Below are 11,994 nucleotides of genomic sequence, written 5' to 3'. Positions count from 1 at the left end.
GTAGAGACATACAATCATACAAAAATAATAAGTTAACTTAATTGCAAGGCTCACTACTCATATTTTAACAATCTACCAAGATTATGCTTGCAATCAATAATGTCATCTAATAACAATGAATCAAATGAGGCAAATTTAAAAAGTTTCTTTAGGCCTATTCATGCATAAGCCCTTAATTCGTTTTATAAGGCCCTCAATTCGTTTTCCCTACTATGGCTTGAAAGATTAAGAATTAGACTTCCTATACCTAAAGTAGCAATGACATGCTTAAAGGAAAATTAACCTCATTTCTTTCGTTATCTTATTTTTCTCTTTTTCTCTTCCAGTCAAATGGAGAGAATACCTTATCCAGACAAACTGTTTCCGTTTGTATTGCCCACATGAGTTACGTGAGTGACATCTAACTACGGGTCAGAGTCATTCAAAGGTTTGGATTTGGTTGGATTGGTTTGGATTGTGCTTGATTGAGGTTTTTCTTGTTGTTTTGTTCCTTGCGATGACTAGTCTATGACACACTTGTATGAATTGTTTTTGCATGAGAATAGGTAGGATGAAAGGATTCACGATTTTCACGGCATTTTTGCCTAAACTGTTTTTTCATACATCTACAAACCCTTTGCATATCTATCTTGACCTTGTTTGCTTCCTTAGAATTAAATTATGGGACCATAAGTTTGTTGTCACTCCGAAAGGCCTTGGTGATAGATATTAGTCTTTTCACAGTTCAATTTAGCAATGCATGTTTTGAGATGTAATTGATTGATATCATAATTTGCTTTTCAAAAAACTTTACTAGAAAAAAAATAGGGGTCTGCTCCTCTTCTTCAAGAGTATGATTAACCTGGGGTGGCCATGACACTCGTGGTTTTCCTCTAAGCTAAAGTACTCCCGAAGAATGAGTAAGCTTAGACACTTTTGAAGGTAAATCGGCTCGTAGTTGGATGTCTTGCATGAGACTCGTGTAGGCAACCTAAAACGAAAGTCACCTTCCTAGATCAATTTTCCCCTTTGTTTGTAAAAAAGAAAAAAGAAAAAGAAAAAGAAAAGGAGAAGTGTAATAAAAAGCGATGCGTGAATAGACTATGACCACTTCAATTTTATGTCGTTTCTACTTTGAATTTAGGAAGCCTAATTCAGGATCCTTCGAGCCAATGTAAGGGGAAATAAATTAAGGATTCATAAGGCCATTTGGTGTCACACCCTCTCCCAAGCTCACCTCTTGAACCCGAAAAGAGGCGTGAGGAGGGCAGATACCACCCTTTTGTGATACCTACTACCTATCTAAACCTTTTGTCTCTTACTAGACTCAAATCAAGTAAATAAGCAACAATTGTTTGGCTAAACTTTATTTTACTACAAATAGTATAATGCTTATACAACTTCCAAACTTAACTACAAATGTTTACAACAACTTAAATCCGGAAGTGTGGTTGTGGCGTGGTAGACCTTGACCTTAGTAGCACCCTGGAACTTCTCATCCTTTTCTACCTGGGAAGAAAAACATGAAAAAAAAGAATGAGCTTCAAGAAGTTTAGTGAGTGACTTAGTTAAAACATAACATAAACTTATGCACAAACTGGAAGCTAATAACTTTGCTGAGTACTAGACAAGCACATCATGTCTGTATAACTTAAAGTTATCTTTTCTGAAGGCATAACCTTAACATCTGGAAGGCATAGTTGTTCTGATCCCCAGTTAGGAGAAAACCCCTTTTGTTCATGTCCCTTCACTAACCTAGCTTTCATACAATCTTTCTAATGTCTTTTGAAGGGAATTTGTGTTGTGAGTTGAAGTAAAAGCCTTGGGTGCTATTTATAGGCTCCAAAACTCTTCCTAGCTTGACACCTTCAGCTTGTTTGCATGTTTAAGTGTCTTCTACTTATGTTGCCAGCGCCAACCCTTGCCACATTAAGATTGAAATGTCCTCACCATCTTTAACCAATGCAACTCCTTCAATTTTCATGTCTTCTCATGCACCCACCTTAATTTGCATGAACTCCAAGACGTCTCTTAGTTAGCCACATGTCCGGATGAGTTAGCAAATCAACCTTGTCCTCCAAAATTTCCTTGTCATCGCATAACTCCTTCATGGCTACATATCCTTTGGCGCATATCCTTACCTTTGGCACATGCGTCCATCAAAACCAACGCATATCCTTCATCGCATGTCATTCATACCAACCTTGTCCTATGCGCCCATAATGCCCTTTCTAACCTTGAATGACCTTGGTGCATAATCAACATTAACACATAGCACACCACCACCGCATGGCCAAGCTTTATTAACGCATGACTAGGACCCTTCAACGCATAGCTAGTCTTGGCCACCACACTCTTGGCCAACAGTTTCATGCATCTAACATGTCTCTCATGCCCTGCCTAGTTATATGTGTCCAACTAGCTTGCCATAAACTTGATGACTAAAATTTATAATGTTCTTTATCTAACTCTAGCGCATGGCTTATGGATGAAATTTGATGATGTGTTATGCACTCAAGTGCTTTGCGATACTACGTTCTAAGTGTATGCGTTGATGATAATATGCTCGTAGTATGCGATGATATAGTGCGTGTCACAAGTTTCCTTGCGCTAGAACCAAGTATAATTCCAACGTAAGTTTCTCAGAATGACCTGAGGTCAAACACGGATTGTTGTCATTTATATGCGATACTAATGTGGTAAATGCGACCGGTTTTCATAAAGAATAAAGAATTTGGTTTTGACATAAATGTAAATTGCGTTGAAAGTAAAATGCATTGTAAATAAATGTCTAAACTACTATGATACAGGGTGAGGACTGGCTGTGAAGTTGTACAAAAGAATCTAATGAATGCGATGGCAAGTCTTGTGAATGAATCAGAAAGAGAATGAGTAGAGGGACAGAATATCGCAAGTTTGTCAATCTCGTTAAGGACATAACTAAGGTTCCACTTTCTCTTGGCTTACACCTTTCAGTGATCGGCCGCATTCCCATACAGCTATGGTGAAATAGAGATGAACGTAATGAACACAAGGTTGTTTCCATCTCTAGAAATACTTCTCGCTTTAGTTAACACATTCTTCCAACCTTTTCTCGATAGGTGGAATAACATCTTCACTTCAACTATCACAGGTGAAGATGCCGTCGAGCATACTTTAGCTAAACTTAGCCGATTACCTTAACAAAGATTAACTCACTCACTTAATTCTTCCTCTTTACCCAGGGGATTAAGAACATATGATGGAGAAAATGGATGATAAATGTATGGAATGGAACAGAGAGATGATAATGATGACGATAATAGCATTTAAATCTAAAGATAAGCATTTGATATATGATTTGTGAATGAAAGATTAAAGAAGATGAACACAGTAGATGAAATGAAAGAATAGAAACAAATACGGAAAGAGTGTCAATGTCTTGACATAGATCCCGATCGGAGACGTTTTGCTTGCCGACGTATGGATGAAGTGGAGAGGAAAGCTTCCCTCTCATGCTTGCTTTCCTGGTAGGAAGTGACCTCTTGCACAGAGCTTCAGCTTCGGGAATCGAAAGGATTCCTTGCTCAGAGACTCACTTTTTAGCCTTGTCTCGTCATTCTCCCGGATTTTCTCTATAAAGTCTCTTCAGACCAACCTCCTTTGCAATGAATCAAGGAAGCTATTTATAGACAAGACCTTGGCTCTTTTAATTGGTGGTCCCACTGTGTAATTCTGATAATTCCTACTATGACGTAGTGGAAATGTCCACTCTGCTCCACGATCAATCTGCCAGAATCGTACAACAGAAAGCTGTACACTTGTCATAATCTCCCGCGAATGCATTGCTCTTCACATCTTCGATTGATCGCCGCATGCGGTGTTGTTGTTTTGATTACCGCATGCGGTGGAAATGCGTTGATCTCTATAACCCATGATCGATCGTCGCATGCGCCGCCATTGCGTTGATCATTTCTTCGTTCTTGATCTATTAGCGCATGCGATGTAGATGCATTGTACATTTTGTCCTGGAGCCATTAACGCATGCGATGACCTATTTCCTACAAAACAGAGACTTGGACATTCTATTTCGCCATCACAATGGGTTAGTGAGTGTGTTTGCGACACTTTATAATTTTTCGTATTTCTCAGCCAATTCTTATACTATCGATGCAACTTCCCTTTTTTTTTACCGTATAATCTAAATAAAACAACATAAATAACTTGTATTTCTACAAGTTATCAGTGTCCAACTAGCTTCTCAAGGCCAATGCATAGTCCAAAGGACCGCATTCTCTTTTCCATGCTTAGCCTTATGATTAGCGCATACCACATAGGTCGTCGCATAGTACCCTTAACACATGACCTTGCCACCGCTTCACTCCTTGGCCGCTTGCATAACACCATAGCATACCTCATCGCACGCTGCCTAGCTTCATTGCATAGCCCCAGCCTCATCGCCTTGCCTTTGCATCGTATAGCCCCAGCACACATCATATGCCTATCGCCTTGCACTCATCATGCAGCCCAGCCTCATCACCTTATCTTTGCATCGCATAGCCCCAGCGCACATTTTTTGCCTATCGCCATGCACTCATTTTGCAACCCCCACGTGTAACTATGTGATCACCATTGTGCAATGCCCCAACACCCAGCGCCCACGCTCGCGCACAACTGAGCGCTTACTCCCTACACAATTCCCCTTGTGCCAACTGGCCTACTCATGCGCGTCTGCCAGTGCCTCGCCTTGCCTTAGGCTTTTGCCAACACCTAACTACATTCCAATGCATGAGCAGCCCACTCACGCCAACACTTGGCCAGCGCCCTCATGCCATCGCATAGCTACTTGGCACTTACACTTTGCCTTGCCAAGCATCACATTCCAATGCATGATGCCTAGCTTAGTCGCACCTCTTACCAATGCATGGGGCCTTCATGCTCCAACATGGGCCTTGCCAAGCACTACACTTTAACTTCAATTAACCTTGGTCGCCATACACACACAATGCCTCATGCGTCAATGCTCCCTAACACCAATGCATGCCTACTCTTGGCTTCTATACTTAGCCAATTTTTCACTTGCCAACACAAAGCAACCGAGAGTCCTATTTCCACACTTGGAATATTCTTCTTCCTTTTTCTCTAACCTTTTTCCTACAACATAAAATTAACTTATACCTTGTTTATCACCTTATTACTCTTTTAAGTAGGAAAATGGGATTTGAGTTTCACAATTACTTTCCCCTTATGAAATTTCATCCTCGAAATTTGCTAGGATCGATTCCGGTTTAAGGTTTCACAACAACCTTTGTCGCAAACCTTCATAACCTTCTCTTATTACTACGCTTCTGTTGCGCTACTCTGATATTAGCTTCCTTAGTTTGTCCAACAGTCTTCTTCTAGCCTCCTGGCTAGTTGTCAAACCAAACTATTTACAAATAAATTTTCTATCTCAAATTCTAATTTAGAGTAACTTTAATTTGTTCTTACCTTTCTCGACGGATCTTCAGGTAGCATTGTGAGTTCCAGCTTGGGTTGTCTGTTAGGTCTGCCACTTGCTATTCCTCTAGTCTAGCTTTGGCTAATTCCTAGGTTTCTCTTAAACCTATAGAATCAACTTTACCACACAAGCCTCAGGTTTTCTTGAACTCAAACCTCAAGTTTCCCAGAAACTTATGCTTTGATACCAACTTGTCACACACCCTCCCAAGCTCACCTCTTGAACCCGAAAGGAGACATGAGGACGGAAAATACCACCCTTTTGTGATACCTAATGCCCTTTTGAACCTTTTGTCTCTTACTAAACTCAAATCAAGTAAATAAGAAACAACTATTTGGCTAAACTTTATTTTATTACAAACAGTATAAAGCTTATACTGAAGAAAATCGGACATGAGGATTTCCATGAGTAACAGAAGCATCTTTCCAAATTTCAATCATATATGAACATACACAATTACAGTCACAAACGGAAACGATAAGCTATGCGTAAAATAGAAATTACAGCATGCTTTACTACACGATCAAGGGAAGAAATTAACATACCTTTGACGACTCGTCTTCAAGACCCTTGATCATGAACTCTCGATCACAGTACGAACTCTACACTGCACGATCACAGCGAACTCGAACATCGCGATCTCCAAGTTACGAATACCCCGAACACCACGAATGGCCTCCACATAACCTCGACTGTGTCGAGTTGAGTAAGACACCACCAACAACATTACCTCGGTATTCTCGATGTGAGAATCCAAAGTGTGGGCTCTTTGTGGACTTGGTTAGAGGTGGGAACCGGAGGAGAACAATCGTGTAAATGATTGAGCAAGTGGGAGATGTCAACGCCTATCGTATAGGTCGATGCCCAATCATTGATCAAAAGCTATGTGATCGTCTAGAAAAAGCTATGTGGTCGTTTATCTCATTGTTTAGCTGAGAGTCTATCATATAGAAACTCTCCACGATCGTCTAGTCTCTCTAAGTTGTCGTTAAGTAAATCTGAGTTACTTGACAACCTATCTGTGAGAACTTTTCGAGAGTGGAAATCTCAAATTAAAATTCTTACCAAATTTAGGAAAACATTTTTCCTTTTATCTCATGGTTACCATGAAACCACCAATAACCTCTCACTCAGTTGGTTATTAGAGAAAAATAGATAATTATCCAATAATTAATATTATTATATATATAAATGATAACCAACTTATCATACTATATTTATAACCTATAGTTTTAATATTTCATCTCATGAAACATCTAAACCATAGCTCTTTTTCTATTTCATGGCACTTAATGTAAATCTTATTTACATTAATCCTCCACTAGATGCATCTCATACACCATACCGATTATATCATATATAATCGAATTACCTCTTGTCAATTTAAACATTTCAAATCAACACCAAGAACTGATCCTCAACTTGAATCCATTGAGCTACCAAGGGACCTTATGGACCTATATCTCGAAGCTCCAACAGTACGTGAATAACTGACTAAACTCTTTAGTCACGGGATCCACCATCTGTTAACTACCAGGCACTCCACTAAAGACCGATAGCTGAACTCTCCTTACTATAAATATATTATATGTCCATCTTAACCAATCAATAGTGCGATTACCCTTCACATATCGCTCATAAGTACAGCTCAACAATAACCATTATGCTCCTGTAGTTACATTTAACTCCTTAAGTACCACTGATCTCTCTAATGAACAAGTCATCGTCCTACTATGACTGAGTCCTTTCTTCCAAAGAGAGGATGAGGCCACTATGTTCAAGCCCCGGAATTAGCCCTTAAGGGAGCAATCTAACTACTTACCCCTGCTTTGAGGAAGGAGTGAATTCCATCTTGTATAACTGAGTTCCCAGCTCCCAAATCAGACAAGTCCCCAAAATGGTAGGCATGTTAAGCTAGCAATCTGGCCACTCTCACCCATATTAATCAAAGGACCGCCCTCAAAAGCAGGAGTTCCCAAAACACTCAGGATTGAGGTCATGTCACCTATGGTCATTTAGGTGAGATGTAAGTCTCCAGTATCAACGGTGTTATATACAGAGACGAATCATCTCGTGGTTCGGTCTTATACAAACTCTTTGTATAGGATACCCCCGCTCGCATGTCTCCACATGAATGGTTAGGATCTATCATCTGTAGTAGTTTACAACACTTGCAAACCCCTACAAAGCAGGTCGTATCCGTAGTATCACCAGGATCAGATATCCTACCTTAATCCTTATACTACAGACCTATTTAGGTTATCACTTAAGGCATGATCCACTTGTATATCGCATGTACATGCTTAGGTTTACATAAGATAACCATAGATCTTTGTTTATTGGATATGAGTAAATGCCAGAATGAAATAACATTTATTTTGGCTTAAGAATCATCTAATTTTCACGAGTATTTTGGGAGAACTTCTCGTTTGAACTTGGGTTACAGTCTACCCCCAACGCCTGGATAGCATCTTCACCTTTTGTCTTTTGATCAACGCATGGTTCTAATGCATGCTTTTCATGATCAACGCAAAGCTTCCTCTGAACCTGTCCTCAAACACTCTTCCTAATGTCTTTTGAAGGGAATTTGTGTCGTGAGCTGAAGTGAAAGCCTTGGGTGATATTTATAAGCATCCAAAACTCTTCCTAGCTTGACACCTCCAGCTTGTTTGCATGTTTAAGTGTCTTCTACTTATAATGTTAGCGCCAACCCTTGCCACATTAAGACTGAAGTGTCCTTAGAATTTTTAACCAATGCAACTCCTTCAATTTACATGTCTTCTCATGCACTCACCTCAGTTTGCATGAACTCCAAGACATCCCTTTGTTAGCCACATGTCCGGATGAGTTAGCAACTCAGCCTTGTCCTCCAAGTTTTCCTTGTCATTGCATAACTCCTTCATGGCCGCATGTTTTCTTGAATGCATGGCTCGGCCAACATATCACCTCTCATGCACCATACTAACCTCAATACCATCGCATACCCTTTTCCACATATCCTTTCGCATGGCTTACCTTTGGCGCATGCGTCCATCAACATCAACGCATATCCTTCATCGCATGCCACCAACTCCAGCCTAACCAACCTTGTCCTATGCGCCCATGAAGCCCCTTTCTAACCTTGAATGACCTTGGTGCATAATCAAATTTCAACATCAACGCATGGCAAAGTTTATTAACGCATGAATAGGACTCTTCGATGCATAGCTAGTCTCGGCCACCACACTCTTGGCCAATAACTCCATGCATTCAACATGTCTCTCATGGCCAACGCAAGTCCAAATGACCACATTCTCCTTCCCATGCTTAGCCTTATGGTTGGCGCATACTTCATAGGCCAATGCATAGTACCCTCAACGCATGCTCCTTCAAGCCTTGGCACTGCATGAACATCACACGACCTTGTCAATACATATCACATGCCTCATCGCACAGCTTCCTTGCTTCATCACATAGCCCAACCTCATCGCCTTGCCATTGCATCGCATAGCCCCAGCACACATCATATGCCCATCACACGCTCCAACTGTTGGGGTTGATGCCCTAGAGTCTCGTGTCCTATAGTTTGTAAATAGTTTGTACGAATGCTTGTGATAGATAATATATAATATTTACTTCACTTCTTAACTTTGCACATTTGGATGTTTTATTTGCTTTACCACAGACCAATAAATTTAAAACCCCTGGTTGTCTTTATGTAACTTAAGCATGTATGTGGTGACATACAAGTGGATCATGTCTTAAGTGATAACCAAAATGGTCTGTAGTATATGGATATAGGAGGGAAACCTTATCCTAGTAATGCTACGGATGCGGCCCGCTTTGTGGAATAGTTACAAGTGTTGTGATTTGTCACAGATGGTCTGATCCTGATCATTCGTGTAGGGGACATGTGAGCGGGGGCATCCTATACAAAGAGTTTGTATAAGACTGACCATGAAGTGTTAACGTCTCGTCATATAACCCCGTTCATGACAGAGACTTCACTTCACTAGGATGACCATAGGTAAAATGACCTCAATCCTGAGTGAGTCGGGAACTCCTGCCATTGAGGGAGGTCCTTTAATTTGCTTGGGTGCGAGTAGACAGAGCGCCAACTTAAACCTACCACTTTGGGGATTCGTCTGATTTTGGAGCTAGGAACTCAGCTACACAAGATGGAGTTCACTCCCTCCCCAAAGCAGGGGTAAGTAGATAGATTGCTCCCTTAAGGGTTGATCACGGGGCTTGAACGATATGGCGCCACACACCTTCTCATGGCCCAAGAGGTGTTCATACATAGTAGGACTATGTTATATTGTTTATTAGAGGGATCAATTGTATTTAAGAAGTAAGATGTAACTATAGAGGCAAAACAGTAAATTGGCCCAATTGTACTTACGAGCATCTGTGAAGGGTCATCGTACTGATATAGATGGACATAGAAATATATCTGTGGTAAGAAGAGTTCAGTTGTTGGTCTTTAGTAGAATGCCTAGCAATTAACGGATGGTGGATATCGTGGCTAAAGAGTTTAGTCAGTTATTCACGTACCGTTGGAGCTTCGAGCCATAGGTCCATAAGGTCCCCTTGGTAGCTTGGATACAAGTTAAGAATCAGTTTTTGGGTCAGTTTGAAATGTTCAAATTGACAAGAGGGAGTTCAATTATATCTCGTTAATATAATTGACTTTATGTATGAGATACATTAATTTGGAGGAAATTGGATATAAATATGATTTATATCTAATGGAGAAAAAATACTATGGTTAATATATGATATTAAACAATAGGTTATGAATATAATGTGATTATATTTATTATTTATTAATTGGACAGTTATGAGATAATTGGTCGGCATCTCTTCTATTTTTGTAACTGATGAGTAAGATGAAGAATCGTTTTGAGACGCTTAAATAGCTCATGGTGTGTTGCGATTTGGGAGAGTTATCACTTAGTAAATCAGAGCCTATACGATAATGTTGTTTGCTGAATGATCGTTTACACCTGCATGCGCTAGTTACTAAACGTCGGTTATCTTTTACTAAACGATCATTTGGAGCCCGAACTTTACTAAACGATCGTATAGACGATTGCTTAGTGATGGTTGTTTTATCATGTGATGAAAGGATGTGTGGATGCGATGATTTAACATGCGATGAAAGGATGTGTGGATTCGATGATCATGCAAGTTTAACAAAGCCCAAGTATAAGCCTTCTTAAGCTCCTGGTAAGTCCAAGGTCGAATGCAGAGATTACTAAATAGATATGCGACAAACTCTCTGATCTTATTGCGATGGTGATTAAGAAGTAGATGGTGATTTAACTTTGATTTTCCAATGCGATGGAATTAAATGCACAGCGACGAAAGGGTGGTGTTGTAACAAATATGTGATAAAGGGGTTAAGAAGAGGTTTTGCTAGCATTTCTTAAGATATTGTACAAGTCATGCGATCATGCTATACACAAATATTAAGCACTACATTTCTCAATGCATAATGACACATTTCTCATGTCTAGGATGCATGCGATGTGTATGGAATGCAATAGATAGAACTTATTTCTAAGTCTATATTCTTGCTTATGCGATCTAATCCGACTCTCTCAAACCTAGATTCTGTCTTTAGACTAATCTCTCACGTACTCCAAATGATGAATGAAGCATACATGAGACAAGATGATCGCATAAAGTGCATAGCTTAAGTCATACTAGCTAAGTACTTCTCAACCCATTCACAAATTTAGCTAATCATGTATGGTATGAAGAGACTAAACATAAATTGAAATGAAGTTTCCATTCTTGCAAATAAAGTGTTTAAGTACAAAACAATAAATGGTGTAAGTATCAAGTCAGGTAAGCAATGTCTTGCTTTCTCTGTCGTTTACACTACACTTATCAATTCAATTCTTTCCCAAGTTGTAAACTTTTGCTCTCGCAAGGGTTTGGTGTCTCTCCTCTATGCTGTTTTCGGTAGTCTCTCGTCCTCTCCGAAAATTAATTTCTCTCAAGAATTCCCTTCCCTTCGCTTAGTAGTCCTCCTGGTTTGGTAGCATTGGGTATTTATAGATTTCCAGACAAAACAATTCTTCTCACTAATGATTGCGTGGATGGGCAACATTAATTTCCATACCCTATTGTGTCATCTGATGGTCAACGGAAGTTTAATGGATTTGCAACGGTATGGTCTTCAATGGCCGTCAACTGAATTTCTGATTTGACCGTTATCGGCTTTACGTCCCATCACGTTTTATTACATTAGGCCATCGCCTTTATGTAAGGTCATCACGCGATCATCTTTGAAGTACCCTTGCATCACCAACTCAAAATGCGCCATCGCCTTTTTCCTGCACAGAATAACTCCGTTTAACTGCTTTTATGCGATGAGAGTTGGTGATTGCAATTTTTCTTTTAGTTTGGTGCATTCAATCGTAATATTTCCTATTCACCGTCGTTTTCTCCCATTGTTTTAATAATTTGAGCCTTAATAACTTATATTTCTACCAGTTATCACACCCCCAAATTTAAAACAATACTTACCCTCAAGCATAAACTAAAGA

Source organism: Benincasa hispida, chromosome 2 (assembly GCF_027475165.1).
Source record: "Benincasa hispida cultivar pf3 chromosome 2, pf3_genome.v1.1, whole genome shotgun sequence".
NCBI classification, from domain to species: domain Eukaryota; kingdom Viridiplantae; phylum Streptophyta; class Magnoliopsida; order Cucurbitales; family Cucurbitaceae; genus Benincasa; species Benincasa hispida.
Note: the sequence above shows the minus strand (reverse complement) of the source record.